This window comes from Triticum aestivum, chromosome 2B, assembly GCF_018294505.1.
Source record: "Triticum aestivum cultivar Chinese Spring chromosome 2B, IWGSC CS RefSeq v2.1, whole genome shotgun sequence".
Taxonomy (NCBI): domain Eukaryota; kingdom Viridiplantae; phylum Streptophyta; class Magnoliopsida; order Poales; family Poaceae; genus Triticum; species Triticum aestivum.
The window spans coordinates 10,144,402-10,166,893 of NC_057798.1; positions in this window are offsets into that span (position 1 = coordinate 10,144,402).

Genomic DNA, 22,492 nt, shown 5'->3' on the forward strand with positions numbered 1-22,492 from the left:
AGTAGTGGGGAAAGTTGTATCGCATAAATCTAGGACGTGGTTCAAAGAGGAAAGGAAGGGGCGAAAGTACTAGTTCAAAAAGGAAAGGAAGGGACAAGGCTGTAGAGTTTGAGCAGGACTAGATTTGCTGCGCTCACATAGCGAAAGGTGTCTAAAGATAACAAAACTCGGACCAACACAAATATGCTCCTTGGTTGTTTGTTCTTTGTTGCAACAGACTGTGCATGACCACAGTACATCGGTAGATGCACATGGTGCTGGTGCGTCCACCGTCCCGTGCAACTCATTAGCTGTTGTTAATCTATGGCCCTGTTAGGTTAAAAACTCCCTAGTCCCTACCTGCTTGGTTCCAGGGACTAAACATGGACTAGAGGTTATTAAATGACATGATAAAAGACCATGTTACCCCTAGTAATGAACTAATCACTACTAGGAAAAGGCATGCTAGTGGCGCACCAGTTTTGCCTTCTAATGGCGCACTACTAGTGCGCCACGCCATTAGAATTAAATTCTAATGGCGCACCACGTAGTGCGCCATTAGAATTGCCCACGGTGCGCCATTAGAATTCCTCCCAGGATAATGGCGCACCACATAGGAGTGCGCCATTAGTAACAATGTTTTTTCAAAAAAATAGATTTTTTTTTAAAAAATACAAATTATTTTTTAAAAAAAAATAATTTTTTTCATTTTTTTCTTAATCTCAGGTCAATATGGCTTAATCTCAGGTCAATATGCTTAATCTCAGGTCAAATCGCTCTCCATGGTCAAACTTCCCAAAAGGTCACCCATCCTCACACTACTCCAGCCCAAGCACGCTTAACTTCAGAGTTCTATCCAAGCCCAACAACAGCTCACTTCACAGGCACTTGTTGATATATCTAGCAATTTCAACAAACCTAACAACCCCAACAACCCCAACAACAATAGCTCACTTCAATCCTATTATACCTTGTTGATGTCTAGGACTTTGTTCATGTTCATGACTATGATGAAATTTTGAAAAATATTTCAAACTTCCCGGTCATATTACGTATCATTTCTTGAAAAAAAATTCAAAAAAGAAATTCAAAACCAATTTTTTTTCAGTTACTAGTGGCGCACCACATCCACGGTGCGCCACTAGTAAGTTCGAAATTTTTGGAATTTTTTTGCCTCTAGATCTTGGAAGCCCCGTGACTTTTTTTCTGTTAGGTTTTTGGGGATTTTGAAAATGTTTAACGAGGTTCCCCCACTTAAATTTGGATGTAACTTTTTGAGTAGATGATTTTTCATATAAAAAACTTTTTAATCCGAGTTCGTATGCAAAAGTTATGCCCAAGTTTTTAAATTCATATTGGGACCCACCTGGTCGAAGCGTATGTAGCATTGTCATCCTGGTCGCGAACGTGTACGTACATACTGGTCGATGTAGAGGCGCGCACATGTCGTAGTAGAGGCGCGCACGTAGCATGTACACGTACGTACAGCGGCCAGGGTGCAAGAAAGAAAATACGGTCACGTATGTGTACATACGGGCGGGGTCTCGAATGCCTAGTCGCGCATACGTACGGCGAGGGCTCGTGTCCATGGCGAGGCAACGGAATGCGTCGTGTTCATGGGGAGGCAACGGAATGCGTCGTGTTCATGGGGATGCAATGGAATGCGTCGTGTCCATGGGGAGGCAACAGAATGCGTCGTGTTCATCGGGAGGCAACGGAACGCGTGGGAGCCAACCGGCTGGGTCGGAACGGAATGCGTGTTCGTGTTCATCGGGAGGGCTTGGACGGAACAGGCAATGGAAACGAGGCATGGCGTACCATACAACGGAGGAAACAGCCCTCCTACATTCGGAACGGGGTCCTGTTGATCGGGAGGGGTGTGGCGTACCACAAAACGGAGGAAACGGACCTCCTATGGTCGAAACGGGGGTCCTGTTGATCGGGAGGGGTGTGGCGTACCGCAAAATGGACAAAACGGACTTGTGTTGGAGCGCTACGGTCGAAACGGGGTTCCTGTTCATTGGGAGGGCTGTGGCATACCGCAAAACGGACGAAACGGACTTATGTTGGAGCGCTACGGTCGAAACGGGGGGAGGGGGAAGGGGTGTGGCGTACCGCAAAATGGGACTCCACGGGATACTGTTCATCTCCACCGTCGACCTCCTCCAGCCTCCACGAGCTACCGTCGACCTCCTCCAGCCTCCACGGTCTCCTGTTCATCCAGCCTCCACCACGCGCTACTCCATCGCTACTGTTCAACCACCCCTCCACTGTTTACTGTTCATCCAGCCCTCCACACCACGGGGTCCTGTTCAACCACCCCTCCACGGCCACCCCTCCATCGTCTACTGTTCATGCAACCCTCCACACCACGGGTTCCTGTTCATCCAGAGGCAACGCCACCGCTCACTGTTCGTCCACCCCCCCTGCAATGCTTACTATTCATCCAATCGATCGGCTTCAGTTAGCAGCAGTAGCAAAGGAATCGCTCCATCGGGTTCAGTTAACAACCATCGATCGATCGCTCGGGTTCAATAGCGCGTAGCCTGCAGTGCAATCGCTCGGGTTCAGTTAGAGCCCAACGCCTTGCTCGGGTTCAGTTAGAGCCAACGCCTCGCACACACGCCCGTACGTGTACGAGAGAAACGTGCATCGCTCGGCCCCCGACCTCCCACCGTAACCGGCAACTCCCCGAAATTTTCCTCCCCCTCGCTTCTACCACAGTTTTTTACGTCATGGATGGCCCAAAGAATGTCATGCAGCTGCGTCTCCGGCCCGCCCAGGACGAAAAGCCAATTTTCTGTCATGATTTTTTGTCATAGAAGTAGAATCCCACCACATCTATGATGATACCGGGTTTTGTCACAATTATCGTCATAGAAGTGTCATATGTGTGACAGAAAAAAAATTCGTTTGGCCCAAAATGTCACGGATGTGTATAGTTTTTGTAGTGGATACCAAGGACCGAATCATGTTGTTATGTAGTTTGACTGATAAAGATCTTTGTAGAATATGTAGGAGTCAATATGAGCATCCTGGTTCCGCTATGGGTTATTGACCGGAGAGGTTTCTCGGTCATGTCTACATAGTTCTCGAACCCGTAGGGTGCGCACGCTTAACGTTCGATGATGATTTGTATTATGAGTTATGTGATTTGATGACGGAAGTTTTGTTCGGAGTCCCAGATGAGATCACAGACATGATGAGTCTTGAAATGGTCGAGAGGTAAAGATTAATATATTGGAAGGTTATATTCAGACGCCGGAATGGTTCCGAGGTGTTTCGGGTATTTTCGTGAGTACAGACAGGTTACCAGAACCCCCTTTGAGAGTAAAGGGCCTTAATTGGATTTAAAGCAAGGACAGGTCGGCACGAGCAGAGGCCAAGTCGGTTTGGGCGGAAACCTGAGCCTCCTTGGTGACCCTCTCGCGCTGCTCAGCCACATCTAGCCTCGTCCTGAGGGCGCATGTTCTACCCTCAAGCTCGGCCTGCTGCAACTCTAAGCGGGTCTCCTGGAGCTCCAATTTCTGACGGTGCTCATCAATGAGGGGGGCCCGAACCTTCGCCACCTGTTGATCAACCTCTTCCTGGATCCTGGCCTCCTGAGTGGCAATGACATCCTTAGCCGCGGCTACCTGGCGCTTCCACACCTCCAGTCGTTCGAGCGCCAGGTCACGCTCCAAGACCTCAGGTGCCAGCGCCTCCTCGCACGCTCGGACCTCCCCATCGTCGGAGGGGGCCTCTCTCGGCGGTGCCCCCAAGATGGCCCTGTGTGTCTGGACCTACTACTGAAGGGCGGCGTTTGAAGCCCGAAGCTCTTTTTCCTGCTCCTCTGCCGCCCTGGCTTCTTCCAAAGCACGGGCGCAAGCCTCGCGAGAAGCCGCGAGGGATACCTCGGCGTCTGCACGGGTGCGCTCGTGTTTTAGATGCCCAAGGTTGATGGCGACCTTCAACTGGTGCCACTCGTGCGCCCTCCGCCTCGTGGCGGGCATCGACATCGACAAGCCCTCCACCAAGCTGACTTAGTGTGCCCATTGCTTCCTGGAAAAGGCCATGACGGACGGCACTGCGTCCACGTGTGAGCTCCAGTGCACAGTTAAGCCCTTCCTCCATGCGGGGGCTGCCGGAGGGGCACCGGAGCGGCTTGCTTGCCTCCGGCAAGGGTCCGGTGGTTGGTGCTCCCTCAACCGCTTCCGGGGCCTCAACGGTGGCGCTGAGCAGGGTGGCCCCGCCGCTCGAAGATGAAGCCAGCGCTGGGATCGCCCGGCTACCAGCGAGGACCAGCGAGGACCAGCGGAGGAGCCCTTGGCACACCTCCTGCGTCCAAAAAGCGACTATGAAGGAAGGATGCTAGGAGCCCAGGCTCGCGGACCCCCAGCGGTGCGTCCACCTCGCGGGCTAACTCCGTACCTCGCACAGGTGCTTGATGCGGTGGCCTCAAGATCGCTAGTGGACCAAGGGCCTCCGGAGGTCGTTCCCCGGGAGTTTTTGTCGCCATAACTGAAGGGATCCTGAGGATCCAGGGTCAGAAAAGGATGCGGCACGCGGAGAACCACCAAGATAAGGCACCTACTTGTCTATGGCTATGTATTTCCTCTGCTTCACGAGCCGGGGGCGTCACCACTGCAGCTCCAGAGCCCTTTCCTCTTTTGAAGTGCTCCAAGGTTCGGGCGAAGCAAGCAGGGGACCGGAGCTTGGCCCTCTACGGTTGGGCTGTGTACCACCACCTCAAGAGCACTCGCCGGGACGTCATGAGCATACTCCTCAGGAGTGCTGGGACGCTCCTTCTCACTAGCGGCCTCTTTAGGAGTGTCGAGTAGCGCCTACTTGCCAGCAGGCACATCAGGAGCGCACGCTGGGACTTCATGAGAGGCTACCTCGGGGGGCCCCGACGATGTCAGTAACCCAACGGTCGCTTCAAGGGCACCAGGTGGCATTCACCCCCCTGCATCCACATCTGGGGAGCACTCTATAGGGACGACGAGCACAAGAGCCACCAGTATGGAGCTCTCGCGAGGCCCTTCAAGGCCCTCCGGACACAGCCCCCACTCATCAAAAAGGGGCATCTCCTTCACGAAGTCCTCCTTGTTCCAGCATTGGTACAGGAGGCAGCCATTCTCCGGAAGCGAGGCAGGCTTTGGGTTGCCCGTCAGGAGCTCGAGCAACGTGCACAGCGTCTTGGGAGGAAGCGAGGACACCTGGAGCCTCATGGGATCCTTGGGGCCAGTAAAGGCCCACATTGGGCGAGAATGGCGCTGGAGCCGGGCGATGCGCCATCGGACGATCTCCCTCACCACCATCGACACCGTCACCCTGACTTTCTTTATCATAGCCATCCTGGACCAGGCGTGGGCGAGCTGACGGTCGACGAGCTTCATGTGCTCCCAGCCGGAGCTGGGTTCTGCCAGAGCCCGCGGGAGTAGGAGCAGGGGGCAATGCGTGGCGGCATCCACATACACCAACCGCTTCCAGAATTCCTACGCGTCCAGGCGGAGAATGAAGTTGATGCCTGAGCCCGTTGTCACCGCCACGGCCTGGAATGCCACACACCCCGAGCGCTGGCAGTCGTCGACCAGGTAGACTGAGAAGAAATGACGGAACAAGGCAACAGACGGGTAATGTCTACTACACAACCTTCTTCTTGTAGACGTTGCTGGGCCTGCAAGTGCACGGGTTTGTAGGACAGTAGCAAATTTCCCTCAAGTGGATGACCTAAGGTTTACCAATCTGTGGGAGGCGTAGGATGAAGATGTTCTCTCTCAAACAACCCTGCAACCAAATAACAAAGAGTTTCTTGTGTCCCCAACACACCCAATACAATGGTAAATTGTATAGGTGCACTAGTTCAGCGAAGAGATGGTGATACAAGTGCAATATGGATAGTAGATATAGGTTTTTGTAATCTGAAATTAGAAAAACAGCAAGGTAACTAATGATAAAAGTGAGCGTAAACGGTATTGCAATGGTAGGAAACAAGGCATAGGGTTCATACTTTCACTAGTGCAAGTTCTCTCAACAATAATAACATAACTGGATCATATAACTATCCCTCAACATGCAACAAAGAGTCACTCCAAAGCCACTAATAGCAGAAAACAAATGAAGAGATTATGGTAGGGTACAAAACCACCTCAAAGTTATCCTTTCTATTCAATCTATTCAAGAGTCTGTAGTAAAATAACATGAAGCTATTCTTTCCGTTCAATCTATCATAGAGTTCATAATAGAATAACACCTTAAGACACAAATCAACCAAAACCCTAATGTCACCTAGATACTCCATTGTCACCTCAAGTATCCGTGGGCATGATTATACGATATGCATCACACAATCTCGGATTCATCTATTCAACCAACACAAAGTACTTCAAAGAGTGCCCCAAAGTTTCTACCGGAGAGTCAAGATGAAAACATGTGCCAACCCCTATGAATAGGTTCATGGGCGGAAACCGCAAGTTGATCACCAAAACATACATCAAGTGGATCACATGAATATCCCATTGTCACCATAGATAAGCACGGCAAGACATACATCAAGTGTTCTCAAATCCTTAAAGACTCAATCCGATAAGATAACTTCAAGAGGAAAACTCAATTCATCACAAGAGAGTAGAGGGGGAGAAACATCATAAGATCCAACTATAATAGCAAAGCTCGCGATACATCAAGATCGTGCCATAGAGAGAACACGAGAGCGAGAGAGAGAGAGAGAGAGATCAAACACATAGCTACTGGTGCATACCCTCAGCTCCGAGGGTGAACTACTCCCTTCTCGTCATGGAGAGCGGCGGAATGACGAAGATGGCCACCGGCGATGGGTTCCCCCCTCTGGCGTGGTGCCGGAATGAGCTCCTGAGAGGTTTTTGATGGCTATAGAGGCTTGCGGCGGCAGAACTCCCGATCTATCTTCGTATTCCATGGTTTTAGGGTATATGAGAATATATAGGCGAAAGAAGTCGGTCGGGGGAGCCACGAGGGGCCCACGAGACGGGGGGCCTGCCCAGGGGGGTGGGCGTGCCCTCCTATCTCCTGGCCTCCTCGAACCTTCCCTGGCTTGTACTCCAAGTCTCCCGGATCATATCCTTTTCAAAAATCATGCTCCCAAAGGTTTCATTCCGTTTGGACTCCGTTTGATATTCCTTTTCTTTGAAATACTCAAACATGCAATAAAACAACAATATGGGTTGGGCCTCTGGTTAGTAGGTTAGTCCCAAAAATAATATAAAAGTGTATAATAAAGCCCATAAACATTCTGAACGGATAATAAAATAGCATGAATGCTTCATAAATTATAGATACGTTGGAGACGTATCAGCATCCCCAAGCTTAATTCCTGCTCGTCCTCGAGTAGGTAAATGATAAAAGAAAGAATTTATGAAGTGTGAATGCTAGGAGGTGCACAAGTTTGATCAATGATAATTTCAATTACCTTTTCTAGCATGATTATATGTCATAACAGTAGTTCATCTCGTAAAACTTCTCAAGATCAAGTAACAAGCTATTCACATGTTAAAGCATAGACCTTAAACTTTCTTGAAAACTAGCAAACTTCATTCTTAGTCATCAAACAATTACAATTCATCTTATTTTCAGGAAGGGCCTATGTCAGAGCTTTGATTTAGCAAACTCCACATACTCCACTATCATATAGTCTTCTACAATTGCTAATACTCACGCAATACTTATGGTTATGGAGTTTCAATCAGACACTGAGAAAGATAGGGGCTTATAGTGTTGCCTCCTAACGTATTCACCTTTGGGTGATGTCAACAATAATAGTTCATGCTAACTTACATCCAATTGGATATATATATTAGGATCTTTCCAACACGAGGTGCTTGCCAAAGGATAAATTGAAAAAGGGAAAGGTGAAGATCACCTTGACTCTTGCATAAAAGTAAAAGATAGGCCCTTCGCAGAGGGAAGCAGAGGTTGTCATGCGCTTTTATGGTTGGATGCACAAAACCTTATTGCAAAAGAACGTCACTTTATATTGCGACTTATATATGGACCTTTATTATGCAGTCCGTCGCTTTTATTGCTTCCATAACAAGATCGTATAAAGCTTATTTTCTTCACACTAATAGATCATACATATTTAGAGAGCAATTTTTATTGCTTGCACCGATGACAACTTACTTGAAGGATCTTACTCAATACATAGGTAGGTATAGTGGACTCTCATGGCAAAACTAGGTTTAAGGATATTTGGAAGCACAAGTAGTATATCTACTTGGTGCAAGGAATTTGGCTAGCATGAGGGGGAAAGGCAATCTCAACATGTTTGAATGATCCATGACAATATACTTTAACTGAGATGTGAGAAAACATAACACATTACGTTGTCTTCCTTGTCCAGAATCAACTCTTTAGCATGTCATACTTAATGAGTGCTCACAATTATAAAAGATGTCTAGGATAGTATATTCGTATGTGAAATCTCTCTTCCTTCAATATTCTTTCATGAATTGTTCAAATGACCAATACAAAGCAAATGGGATAAGCAAATAAGACATATATAATTTCAGATTTATGACAATCAACTCCTTCAACAATTTACTCATAGGATATAAGTGAAGCACACGAGTAAATGAAAAACTACTCCAAAAAGATATAAGTGAAGATCAATGAGTAGCTAATTAATTATCTAACTATGTGAAGACTGTCTCTCATTAAAGAATTTCAGATCTTGGTATCTTATTCAAACAGCAAGCAAAACAAAATAAAATGACATTGCAAGGATAGCACAACTCATGTGAAGAAGCAAAAACTTAGGCTCAACCGATACTAACCGATAGTTGTTGAAGAAGAAAGGCGGGATGCCTAACGGGGCATCCCCAAGCTTAGATGGTTTAGAATTCTTGAAATATTATATTGGGGTGCCTTGGGCATCCCCAAGCTTGAACTTTTGTGTCTCCTTAATTCCTCTCATATCATGGTTTCTCTTTTTATCAAAAAGCTTCATCCACACCAAACTCAACAAGATCTCGTGAGATAGGTTAGTACAAAACAATGCAAAACCTTATCATTTTATACTGTAACAAATCACTAAAATTATTATTCAACATTGCATACTAAATGTCTCTGCATATTTAACACTCATATCCTCAAATAGAATCATTAAACAAGCAAACATATGCAAACAATGCAAACATAACAGCAATCTGCCAAAACAGTACAGTCTGTAAAGAATGCAAGAGTATCAATACTTCCCTAACTCCAAAAATTATGAGAAAAATACTACGCTGTAGAAGATTTATCACAGATCATTATTCAGAAAGTTTCAACATTATATCATGCTCTGACTTTTCTAGGGAATTTTTGCAACAGCGGTAAACTTTCTGTTTTCAAACAGCAACATGTATACTAGAAAAATAAGCACGGCAAAGGCTATCCTTGACATTTTTATTGAAACCTAAGATGCAAAACATCATTCTAACTAACAGCAAGTAAATACTAACAAAAGAAAATGACCCTCCAAGCAAAACACATATCATGTGGTGAATAAAAATATAGCTCTAAGTAAAGTTACCGATGAACAAAGACGAAAGAGGGGATGCCTTCCGGGGCATCCCCAAGCTCAGGATCTTGCCACTCCTTATTCTATAGTCCATCGAATCTTTACCCAAAACTTGAAAACTTCACAACACAAAACTCAACAGAAAACTCGTAAGCTCCGTTAGTATAAGAAAATAAAACCACCACCTAGGTATTGTAATGAACTCATTCTAAATTCTTATTGGTGTAAGATCTACTGTATTCCAACTTCTCTATGATTCATACCCTCCGATACTACTCATAGGTTCATCAAAATAAGCAAACAACACATAGAAAACAGAATCTGTCAAAAACAGAACAGTCTGTAGTAATCTGTATCAAACGTATACTTCTGGAAGTCCTAAGACATTTGTGTACAAATCCATAGCAAAAAGAATCAGATCAGCAGCACGTTTCTGTGAATTAACAAAACTAATTTACTGGGTGCAAAATTTTCTGATTCTCAGCAGTATCAACACAACTATCACCGTAAGCTATCCTAAAGGTCTTACTTGGCACTTTATTGAAACAAAAGCTATAAAACATGATTACTACAGTATCATAATCATGTGAACACACAAAAACAGTAAGGACAAATATTGGGTTGTCTCCCAACAAGCGCTTTTCTTTAATGCCTTTCTAGCTAGGCATGATGATAACAATGATGCTCACATAAAAGATAAGAATTGAAACATAACGGGAGCATCATGAAGCATATGACTAGCACATTTAAGTCTAACCCACTTCCTATGCATAGGGATTTTGTGAGCAAACAACTTATGGGAACAATAATCAACTAGCATAGGAGGGTAAAACAAGCATAGCTTCAAGATTTTCAACACATAGAGAGGAAACTTGATATTATTGCAATTCCTACAAGCATATGTTCCTCCCTCATAATAATTTTGAGTAGCATCATGAATGAATTCAACAATATAACCAGCACCTAAAGCATTATTTTCATGATCTACTTGCATAGAAAATTCACTACTCTCCACATAAGCAAAATTCTTCTCATTCGGAATAGTGGGAGTGTCATAAAAGACTTGAATACTAAAAATTGTTTCCACATTAAAAGAGTAATGTTCAGAACAAGGGTAATCATAATCATGAAAAGTTTTATAAATATAATCATCACTACTTTTTAAAGCATAAGTTTCATCACAATAATCATCATAAGTAGCAACTTCGTTCTCATCATAATCAATTGAAACCTCTTCCAAGATAGTGGAATCATCACGAAATAAAGTTGACACTCTTCCAAATCCACTTTCATCAATATAATAAGATTCAACATCCTCCAAAATGGTGGGATCACTACTTCCTAAAGTTGACACTCTTCCAAACCCACTTTCATCAATATGATCATCATAGGTAAGAGGCATGCTATCATCATAACAACTTTGCACATCAAAACTTGGGAGGCTAAAAATATCATCTTCATTAAACGTAGCATCCCCAAGCTTGGGACAAACATTAATTCCAGAAAATATATTCTCAAATATTTAATCCTCATCAAACATAGCTTCCCCAAGCTTGGGCCTTTTCATATCATAAGCATAATCACTCTCATCATTAATAGTATGGATAGAACCAATAGTATAGAAATTACCATAATCACAATGAGTAGTAGGATCAACATCATTTGAGAGAGATACCTTTTTTACCTTTGTTGCCCCTTTTTTATTTTTATTTTTCACATTATGTGTGGGTTCAACCTTCTTCTTTGAGCTCCTCATTGAAGAGATTGGTTGAATAGAAAGCTCCTCCTCGTTACCTGTTTCATCATAAGAAATAATAGGAGGATACTGGGAATTCTCCTCCCTTTAATTAGTATTTTCTTCATCTTCTATTTGCTTTATTTTCTTTATGTAATTGGAAATATAAGGATTTTCAATGCAATTCACCGCATAATACATATAAATCTTTTCTAGATCAAAATCAAGAAATCTATCAAGACTAACTTTTGGAATATCCTCAGTTATATGTTTCATTTCTTCATACCCCAAAAGAAGACTAAGCTCTTTATGATGCTCAAGGGTAATCAAGCTATCACAATTTTTGGACACGATTCGGTTATGAAACAATTTGCATTGGAGATTTAAATGACCACGTTCATTGGAAAGTTCATAAGGAGCGCAAAAAATATTGAATTTTTCAGCACAAACATCAAGACTTTCTTGCAACCATTTAGTTTATAAATACTTATGAATCTTGCAATATCTATTTTCCCTATTTGGTGTGTACTTGCAAACCCAATCTACTCCACGAAAATCGACATGCTTATAAGAGAAATTTTCATCATAACTAGTGCAATCATCATTAGTACTATGGATATTCAAAGAGTTCATACTAACAACATTGCAATCATGCTCACCATTAAAAGATTTAGTATCAAGCATTTTATAGATTTCTTCTCCTAGCACTTGAGCACAACTTTCCTTTTCATCATACTCACGAAAGATATTAAAGAGATGAAGCGTATGAGACAAACTTAACTCCATTTTTTTTGTAGTTTTCTTTTATAAACTAAACTAGTGATAAAACAAGAAACAAAAAGATTCGATTGCAAGATCTAAAGATATACCTTCAAGGACCCACCTCCCCGGCAACGGCGCCAGAAAAGCTTGATGTGTACTACACAACCTTCTTCTTGTAGACGTTGTTGGGCCTACAAGTGCACAGGTTTGTAGGACAGTAGCAAATTTCCCTCAAGTGGATGACCTAAGGTTTATCAATCCATGGGAGGCGTAGGATGAAGATGGTATGTCTCAAACAACCCTGCAACCAAATAACAAAGAGTCTCTTGTGTCCCCAACACACCCAATACAATGGTAAATTGTATAGGTGCACTAGTTCGGCGAAGAGATGGTGATACAAGTGCAATATGGATAGTAGATATAGGTTTTTGTAATCTGAAATTATAAAACAACAAGGTAACTAATGATAAAAGTGAGCATAAACGGTATTGCAATGGTAGGAAACTAGGCATAGGGTTCATAGTTTCACTAGTGCAAGTTCTCTCAACAATAATAACATAACTGGATCATATAACTATCCCTCAACATGCAACAAAGAGTCACTCCAAAGCCACTAATAGTGGAGAACAAACGAAGAGATTATGGTAGGGTACGAAACCACCTCAAAATTATCATTTTTGTTCTATCTATTCAAGAGTCCGTAGTAAAATAACATGAAGCTATTCTTTTCGTTCAATCTATCATAGATTTCATACTAGAATAACATCTTAAGACACAAATCAACCAAAAACCTAATGTCACCTAGATACTCCATTGTCACCTCAAGTACCCGTGGGCATGATTATACGATATGCATCACACAATCTTGGATTCATCTATTCAACCAACACAAAGTACTTCAAAGAGTGCCCCAAAGTTTCTACCGGAGAGTCAAGACGAAAATGTGTGCCAACCCCTATGCATAGGTTCATGGGCGGAACCCGCAAGTTGATCACCAAAACATACATCAAGTGGATCACGTGAATATCCCATTGTTACCACAGATAAGCACGGCAAGACATACATCAAGTGTTCTCAAATCCTTAAAGACTCAATCCGATAAGATAACTTCAAGAGGAAAACTCAATTCATCACAACATTGTAGAGGGGGAGAAACATCATAAGATCCAACTATAATAGCAAAGCTCGCGATACATCAAGATCGTGCAATAGAGAGAACACGAGAGAGAGAGAGAGATCAAACACATAGCTACTGGTACATACCCTCAGCCCCGAGGGTGAACTACTCCCTCCTCGTCATGGAGAGCGTCGGGATGATGAAGATGGCCACCGGTGATGGGCTCCCCCTTCCGGCAAGGTGCCGGAATGGGCTCCTGGGAGGTTTTTGGTGTCTACAGAGGCTTGCAGCGGCGGAACTACCGATCGATCCTCGTATTCGATGGTTTTAGGGTATATGGGAATATATAGGCGAAAGAAGTCGGTCGGGGGAGCCACGAGGGGCCCACGAGACAGGCGGGCGCGCCCAGGGGGTGGGCGCGCCCTCCTATCTCCTGGCCTCCTCGAACCTACCCTGGCTTGTACTCCAAGTCTCCCAGATCATATCCTTTCCAAAAATCACGCTCCCGAAGGTTTCATTCCGTTTGGACTCCGTCTGATATTCCTTTTCTTCGAAATACTGAAACAGGCAATAAAACAGCAATATGGGTTGGGCCTCCGGTTAGTAGGTTAGTCCCAAAAATAATATAAAAGTGTATAATAAAGCCCATAAACATTCAAAACAGACAATAAAATAGCATGAATGCTTCATAAATTATAGATACGTTGGAGATGTATCAACGGGGCGATGCCCACCATCGCCTCACACAAAAAGGCAAAGAAAGTGAAGAGGATGATGGACCTTGCGTCTAGGTGAGAGATTGTGGCATTGAAGAAATCATAGAAAGGGGGAACCAAGCCAGCCAAGAGGGAATGAAGATGGATGGGGATCTCAGTGGCCTCCATGTCGATCACAGCCCGGGAGGCAGGCTAGACCATCGTCGCCCTCCACTCGTTGGAATCAGTGGCAAGGGCCGGCCGGACCTTGTCCAACCCCTACTGGTTGATCACCATCGACCGATCAAGCGCGGGCTCCAAGCTCGGCCGGGACTTGGCGGGCGCGCATGTCTTCCCCCTCTTCTTCGGCCATGGCGTCAAAGGACGAACTCGGTGGGCAATGAAGGCAAAGCTGCGCCACGAAGTCTGGCAGTTGCCTAGGATGCATGGGGAAGTGGTGGCGCCCACGGCTTGTCAAGCACCATGCGTCAACTGGGCTTGTATGCGATTAGGGCCCACGACGCTCTTCCCTTGCCCTTTGGCTTTGCCACGAAGCCATGTTCGAGCGCGCCTTGGGCCCGGGGGCTACTGTCGGCGTATGGGAATCGGGGTATCCAGACTTGCCTGCCTACGGCCCATCGCATGGCTTCATCGGCGGTCTAGTATGGCCCATCTTCAGCACCAACAACACAAGACCCTCACGAGGGGCCAAGCCTCGTGAGGCGGGCGACACCAAGACCTCCGGGAAGAGATGCCTCCTTAGGCTGGCTCCCGAGGAGCGGAGATTCCTATGCAAGCGCCTACCTTGTGAGAAACCGATGATGCAAGCTATGACGACCAAGGCAAGACGGGTGCCAGTGGGTGCAGTGTAGTAGGTTTCCTCTTTGGTTCTAAAGAGGCAAGCGCAGGTGCGCAGTCCCGAGGAATCAACCAAAGGTTTCCATTTCCATGCATCAAGACCAGGGCCGCCAGGACGGCAAGACATTGGTCATTGCCAAGCCCACCATGGCGTCATGACTAGAAGCTTTGCAGGCCAAGACCACCTTTCGTCAGCATAAGATTTACTATTTGTCCCCCTTCGAATTTGGCCGTTGTGGGATCCCTTCCCGCCTAAGTTTTGGAGGAAGAGGAGCAAGGAAACAATAAATATAGCTTACCCACCACCAAGGTTGTCAGAATCGCGATTCTATCATCCGATTCTACGAGTTTACGATCGAAACTAACCCCTCTGATTCTACGATTTTAGTTCTTAGAATCTACGTTTCTAAGATCCTGATAGTGAAGATTCTACGAATTGCGATCCTACCATTGAAGCTCTGATCCGATTCAAAATCGCGATTCTGACAAACTTGGCCACCACCATAGACGAGAGAGGCCAGATTAGTTCATCCGCACCCTCACCAGCTCGCAGGAACACACCTCCTGAGATTGTTCCACCACTGTACTAGTTCATCCCCAACCCATCTTGAGGCAAATCTAGCACAAAGCAGGAGTAGGGTTTTACACCGCAAGGTGGCCCAAACCTGGGTAGATAGCTGAGTCATGTTTCCTTCCAGTTCATTGAGCTAGGCTACAAGGTCGACTAGTTGGCCGACTAGGGAGATTGAGTTCTTCGCACGCACCCCAAAGTTCGAACCTTTCTTGGGTCTGCAGAGCACTGAATCTGACACCTACCCCCTGGGCACGCCCCCTACTTGTGGGCACCTCGTGAGCCATCCGGACTCTGTTTTCTTGCACAATACTCCTTTTGGTCGGTAACAATTCATTATATAATCTCCCAAAGGTTTTGACCACCGTACCACGGCAAAATCCCCTATTTTCGTTTTGAGTTGTTTCTGTAGCATATCCGAAGCAAGATATTTTTGCAAGAGTCGGTCAGAGAGAGTCGTGTCTCTCATCCGATACCGGGGCCAAGAGAAAATAGTGAAGGTGATCACTTTAGGCCATCAACGGAGGAAGAGATGGAGGCTGACTTGAAAATAGTGGATGCCATGGAGGAGGATCAAGAAGTTACATCTCGACTTTAAACTAGATTCATGATGGAGGAACTTCATAGCTCAACAATTCCAAATTCGGTTATTCCTCCCAATGCTAGATTACTCTCTTATGAAAATATGAAAAAGAGTGTTACTTTTTTTCCCGCATCTATGAATCATCCATGGGTGATTGGAGCTCTAGCCGTCACGGGTAAACTTTGCAAGGAAATATTGGATCTTAAGCAGCAAAATGATAAGCTCGAGGAGGAGAATCGCATCCTAAGGGGCATCATCGCCAAGAATATCACATCACCACCTCCAAAGAAAGAGACATAAATGCATGGGTATGGGCACTCCCCTTGACAACTGCCAAGCTTGGGGGAGGTGCCCCAGTATCTTATCACCATCACACCTTTACCTTTATTGTTTTTCTTAGTTTGATCTTTTTGGTTATGTCTTGATCTAGTAGAATAAAGCTTTTTAGTATGATCTAGCTTTGATTTTTGTTTTGAGGTCTATCTATGTAATCGAGTCCTTGAGCTAAATATAATAAAGAGTAGTTTTGAGATCTATCTATATACATCCACTCGGATGTAGGTTATCATAAAGTATTTTTTGTTGACATTACCCTTGATGTAAAAGGTTGGGAGGTGAATCTTTAAGCCCCTATGTTTCTCTGTGTCCGACTAAGGCTTTGAACTCACAAGTATCGTGTGAGTTTTAGCAATTGTGAGGGACTTATTGAAAGTTGAGTATGCGGACTTGCTGAAAAGATCTTATAATGACTCTTTCCTACATTATGATAAATTGCAATTGCTTCAATGATTGAGATCATCGTTTTTTAGTTCTCAATAAAGTTTCTGATTTAGACATTACCTTGTGAATGAACTGTTACTCTAGCATAAGAAATTATATGACAATATATGTTGCTATTCTAAAAATGATCATGATGTCCTCATGTCTGTATTTTATTTTATCGACACCACTATCTCTAAACATGTGAACATATTTTTTGATTTCGGCTTTCGCTTCAGGACAAGCGAGGTCTAAGCTTGGGGGAGTTGATACGTCCATTTTGCATCATGCTTTTATATTGATATTTATAGCATTATGTGTTGTTATTACACATTATATCACAATACTTATGCCTTTTCTCTCTTATTCTACAAGGTTTACATGAAGAGGGAGAATACCGGCAGCTTGAATTCTGGACTAGAAAAGGAGAAAATATTAGAGACCTATTCTGCACAACTCCAAAAGTTCTAAAACTTCACGGGGAATTTTTTTGGAATATATAAAAAATATTAGGCGAAGAAAGCAAAAGAGGGGACCACCTGCCATCCACAAGGGTGGGGGGTGCGCCCTTCCCCCCAGGCGCGCTCCCTGCCTTGTTGTCCACCTGGCAGGCCAATGATGCCCATCTTCTGCTATATGGTATGTTTTGACCTGGAAAAAATTGGAAGGAAGCTTTCAGGATGAAGCGTCGCCGTCTCGAGGCAAAACCTGAGAAGAACCAATCTAGGGCTCTAGCGGAGCTTTTCTACCGAGGAAACTTCCCTCCGAGAGGGGGAAATTAAAGCCATCGTCATCACCAATGATCCTCTCATTGATACGGGATCAATCTCCATCAACATCTTCACCAGCACCATCTCCTCTCAAACCCTAGTTCATCCCTTGTCTCCGATCTTTGTCTCAAAACTTCAGGTTGGTACCTATGGGTTGCTAGTAGTGTTGATTACTCCTTGTAGTTGATGCTAGTTGGTTTATTTGGTGGAAGATCATATGTTCAAATACTTAATGATAATTAATACTCCTCTGATTATGAACATGAATATGATTTGTGAGTAGTTTCGTTTGTTTTTGAGGACTTGGGATATGTCTTGCTATAAGTAATCATCTGAATTTGGTATTAATTCGATATTTTGATGAGATGTAGGTTGTCTTTCCTCTAGTGGTGTTATGTGAATGTCGACTACATGACACTTCACCATGATCTGGGCCTACTATAAGGCATTGGGAAGTAATAAGTAGATGACGGGTTGCTAGAGTGACGGTAGCTTAAACCCTAGTTTATGCATTGCTTCATAAGGGGCTGATTTGGATCCATATGTTTCATGCTATGGTTAGACTTGTCTTAATTCTTCTTTCGTAGTTGCGGATGCTTGCGAGAGTGGTTAATCATAAGTTGGAGGCTTGTCCAAGGAAGGACAACACGCAAGCACCAGTCCACTCACATATCAAATTATTAAAGTAATGAATGCGAATCATATGAGGATGATGAAAACTAACTTGACAGTAATTCCCATGTGTCCTCGGGAGCGCTTTGCTTTATATAAAAGTTAGTCCAGGCTTGTCCTTTGCTACAAAAAGGATTGGTCCACCTTGCTGAAGCTTAGTTACTTTTGTTACTTGTTACCCGTTATGAATTATCTTATCACACAACTATGGTTACAGATAATTTTAGTGCTTGCAGAGAATACCTTGCTGAAAACCTCTTGTCATTTCCTTCTGCTCCTCGTTGGGTTCGACACTCTTACTTCTCGAAAGGAGTACGATACATCCCCTATACTTGTGGGTCATCAACTAGATAGAAATTTTCCATAATGAAATTGACTTGATTCTTTCTAATGAGATTTTGCAACTCGCAGAACTAAACTATGGTTCTAAACATGTGGGTCTTAAGTCGGTGTTAAAATAGAAGCTAAGTCCTGATGGTACTATTGAGAAGTACAAGGCGTTGCTTGTGGTCAAGGGATGCACTTAGAAAGCAGGAAAATATTATTATGAATCATATTCTCCCTTCTCTAAAATCACCATCATTCGAGTACTACTTTCCCTTGCTGCCTCTTATGGACTTATGGTTCTTCAAATGGAAGTCAAGACGACTTTCCTAAATGGAGAGCTGGAAGAGGAAACCTATATGGATCATCCTGATGGGTTTGCAGTAAAGGGTGAAGAAAGAAAGGTGTGAAAATTGTTAATATCTTTATATGTCGTGAAACAAGCACCTAAGCAATGGCATGGGAAGTTTGACAAAACATTAACTTCTGCATGTTTTGCCATTAATGAGGCTAATAGGTGTGTTCATTATCATCATGGTGGGGTGAAAATGGTATATTGTGTTTATATGTGAATGGCATACAGATTTTTTGTACAAACATTTATGTGATCAATTAGGTCAAGCATTTTCTATCAAAAGTTTTGATCTGAAATATCTGGGAGAAGCTAATATGATTCTAAACATCAAAATGATTAAGGGTGAAAGTGGGATTACTTTAACGCGCTCTCACTATGTTGCTAAGGTCTTCAGCCATTTTTGCTTTATAGATAGCAAGCCTTCTCCAGCATCTTATGATCCTAGTGTGGCACTTTGAAATATGACGAAAGAAATGTGAGATCAATTCATATACTCACAAATAACCGGTTCACACATGTATTTAGCTAGCGCAACAATGCCAAATATCTCTTTATCTATCAGCAAACTGAGCAGCTTCATGTTAAACTAGAGTTATGATCATTGGCATGCACTTGGTAGGGTCTTGCGCTATCTGAGAGGTACAATGAGTTTTGAAATTCACTATTCAATTCACCGTGCTAGGCTGGAAGGATATAATGATTCGAACATGATTTTTTATGTTGATGTGCTCTATGCCACAAGTGGGTATATAGTTACTCATGGAGGTGGCACAGTATCATGGTGGTCTTGTAAATAGATCATATTGACGAGGTCAAACAATGAATTAGAACTTGCTGCTTTAGACACCACACCTATTGAAGCAAGAGTGGCTGCATGAGCTCTTGATGGACTTGCTTGTGGCTGGAAAACCAGTGTCGGCTATTCTTACGTATTATGACAATCCAACAATTAGTTTTTGAATAGCAGCAACCAAACAATTACTGTGAAAGTAAACAATGCAAAGGATAATGAGAAGTCATCAAAACATGTGAAGAGACATTTGAAGTCTGTGAGGAAATTGAGAAACTTGGAGTATTAGGTATATTCAAATACATAAAAATCTAACAGATCCCTTTACAAAGGTACTATCAAAAAATGTGATAGATAATGCCTGGAGGGAGATGTGTATTAGACCCAAATCCAGACTATCACTACTAGGGAAAACCCTAGTAGTAGCGCAGGTTTTTAGGCTATTAGCAACACAGGAAGCTGCGCTACTAATACGGCGCTATGGCTAACTCTTAGTAGTAGCGCGGTATGTACCCGCACTACAACTATTGACTATATCAGCAGCGCTTTTCCAAAACGCGCTACTATTAATTAGCTGTAGCGGTTTCCTAGCCCCGCGTTACTGCTATATCTTTCATCATTTCCCCCCGCTTCCTACCCATTTCAGTTTCAATAAACTGCAATTTCTAGATACTAGGTACTACTAGATATCAATTTCGTAAAGCATTATAGGTACTAGGTAGTACTCCCTCTGTTCCAAATTACTCATCGTAGTTTTAGTTCAAATTTCATATATAGTCAACATGCATCCTCAAGCAGTACTAGGTGATAGTTCTAGATGATATCAACGACAATCATCATATGTAGTCCTAGATGATATCGACGACAATCATCATATGTAGTTCTAGATGACATAGCCACACACACACATATGTAGTTCTAGATGATTTCGACGACGATCATCATCCTCAAGCCTGGGCAGTGGGTGTTCCTGATAGTAATTAGGATGGCCTGTCCAACACGAAGATTCTTGCCAACAAGGAATCTCTTCCACCCAACTGAGTTTAAGTGTGTGCGACCGTCCGTGTCCATGTGGTAAGTACAGGTGGTGACGGAGCCCCTTGCGGTAAGGCGTAGTCCAGCTGAGCCTTCTTCTTCAGGCTCGATACCACAACTCACAGATAGGCTCTTTGGCAATTTCTTAATAAGAAAAACATATCAATTAATAAATAGCCTTGCGCATACTCTTGCAAATATATTTCTATTAAGTATAGATTTCTACACTATCAATTCTACTAATAAGTATATATGTATTATCTACACTATTAATAGTTCCTTGGATTCTACACTAATAAGCATGTGATCGGACTCTACACTAAAGCATATCATCGACTAGATTCTACACAACATATCACTGGACCCTACACTAAGCATATCATCGGATAATTTGCATTTGTAAGTATAACATACCATATCATGCCGATCGACCATGGTACTTGTCAGGCAGGTCATGAATGGCACCCCGACAAAGTCATCACATGGCGGAATTATGTCCTATAGGTTGCACACCTCCTCCTCGCTCAGCCTTATTCTTTGAGCTACGATGTCTTCATGAAGTGGGTCCTCATCATCTTCATCGAGTGGGTCCTCATTATCTTCATCATCTTCCACCAGGTTGATATAAATGATAGCCAGCTTGGGTCTTTCTGCTCTGAAGGAGAAGCTGATCAACTCACCACCAGTAAGACGCATGCGGGCGAGGAAACGGGCCCATCCATCTCCTCCAATCTGCGACATATTGCGTCCTTTCTCGACCTCCATAGTGTATGGCCCCGCAGGAGCCTCAAATGTCACAGTGTCTCCTGTCAGCTTGTTGAATTTCAACCTCACATTGCATGGGACGATCTGTCTAAAAAAGCAAAATGACACAATGCATTAATGCCAACACTAAAAATAAAATATTTTTTACATTTCATATAATTTTTACCGCCGCATGACGAAAACTCAGCTGGAAGTAGATGCCGAACAGCTTGCAGTTGCAAGGCTGCCGGTGCACCTTGACTTTCACAGTCGACATGGTGGTGGTGGTGGTGGCACCATTTTCCTAAAGCAATATGAGCAAAGGATTAACGATCCACTTCACAGTAAAGAAAAACAGTAGCATGTGATATTTTTGGTTCTTCTTCAGTTATATTTTCATAGCTTACTAACACCTTCTAGAATAGAACCAACAGCTAGCAGGCAAATGCCAAATCTTGCCTAATAAGATTTGGTTCTTCTTCCGCGAGAAGAAATTTGATTCTTCTTCCGTGAGAAGCAATTTTATGGACAATTATAATCCTAAGATCTAGTAACATATAAGATGACAAGGTACCACCTACAAAGTATTTCAGTGGCACCTATTGCCGAAAAAACTTTTCACAAATATCTACCAAATCAGGGTACCACCTACCAAGACATTTCATCTAATTTGGCCCCTATTGCCTAAGATAATTGATTAAAAAGAGTGGCAAATTTAACTAAATTGGCACCTACATTTTGCCAAAAAATAACTTATTACAGAAAAACAAAAGCATCTAGCTATCCATGTACAGAAAAAATAACAACAAAATGGTGCATTTCTTTCTAAGCATCTAGCTAGGTGGTGCCAAATCTTTAGAGCTATCAACTAGCGTACTAAATCAATTAAATCAAAATGTTCTATAAATCAACTAGCCAACTATATCAACTAGCCCAACTAGCCTACTAAATCAACTAAATCAAAATATTCTAAATCAACTAAGTCAACTAAATCAAAATGTTGCATATGAACTAGGATACTAAATGAAAATGTTGCAGGGGGGAGGGGTTGTGGATGGCAGAGGGAGGAGGGAGAAGGAGGGGCGACTGGAGGAGGGAGGAGAGAGTAGGACAAAGGAGGAAGGCGGAGCGAGGAGGGGCCGGCCGACGGCAAGTGGAGGGAGGACGGAGGAGGAGGGCAGACCGAGTCTAGCGAGGAGGAGGAGGTGACGGCGGCGCAGAGG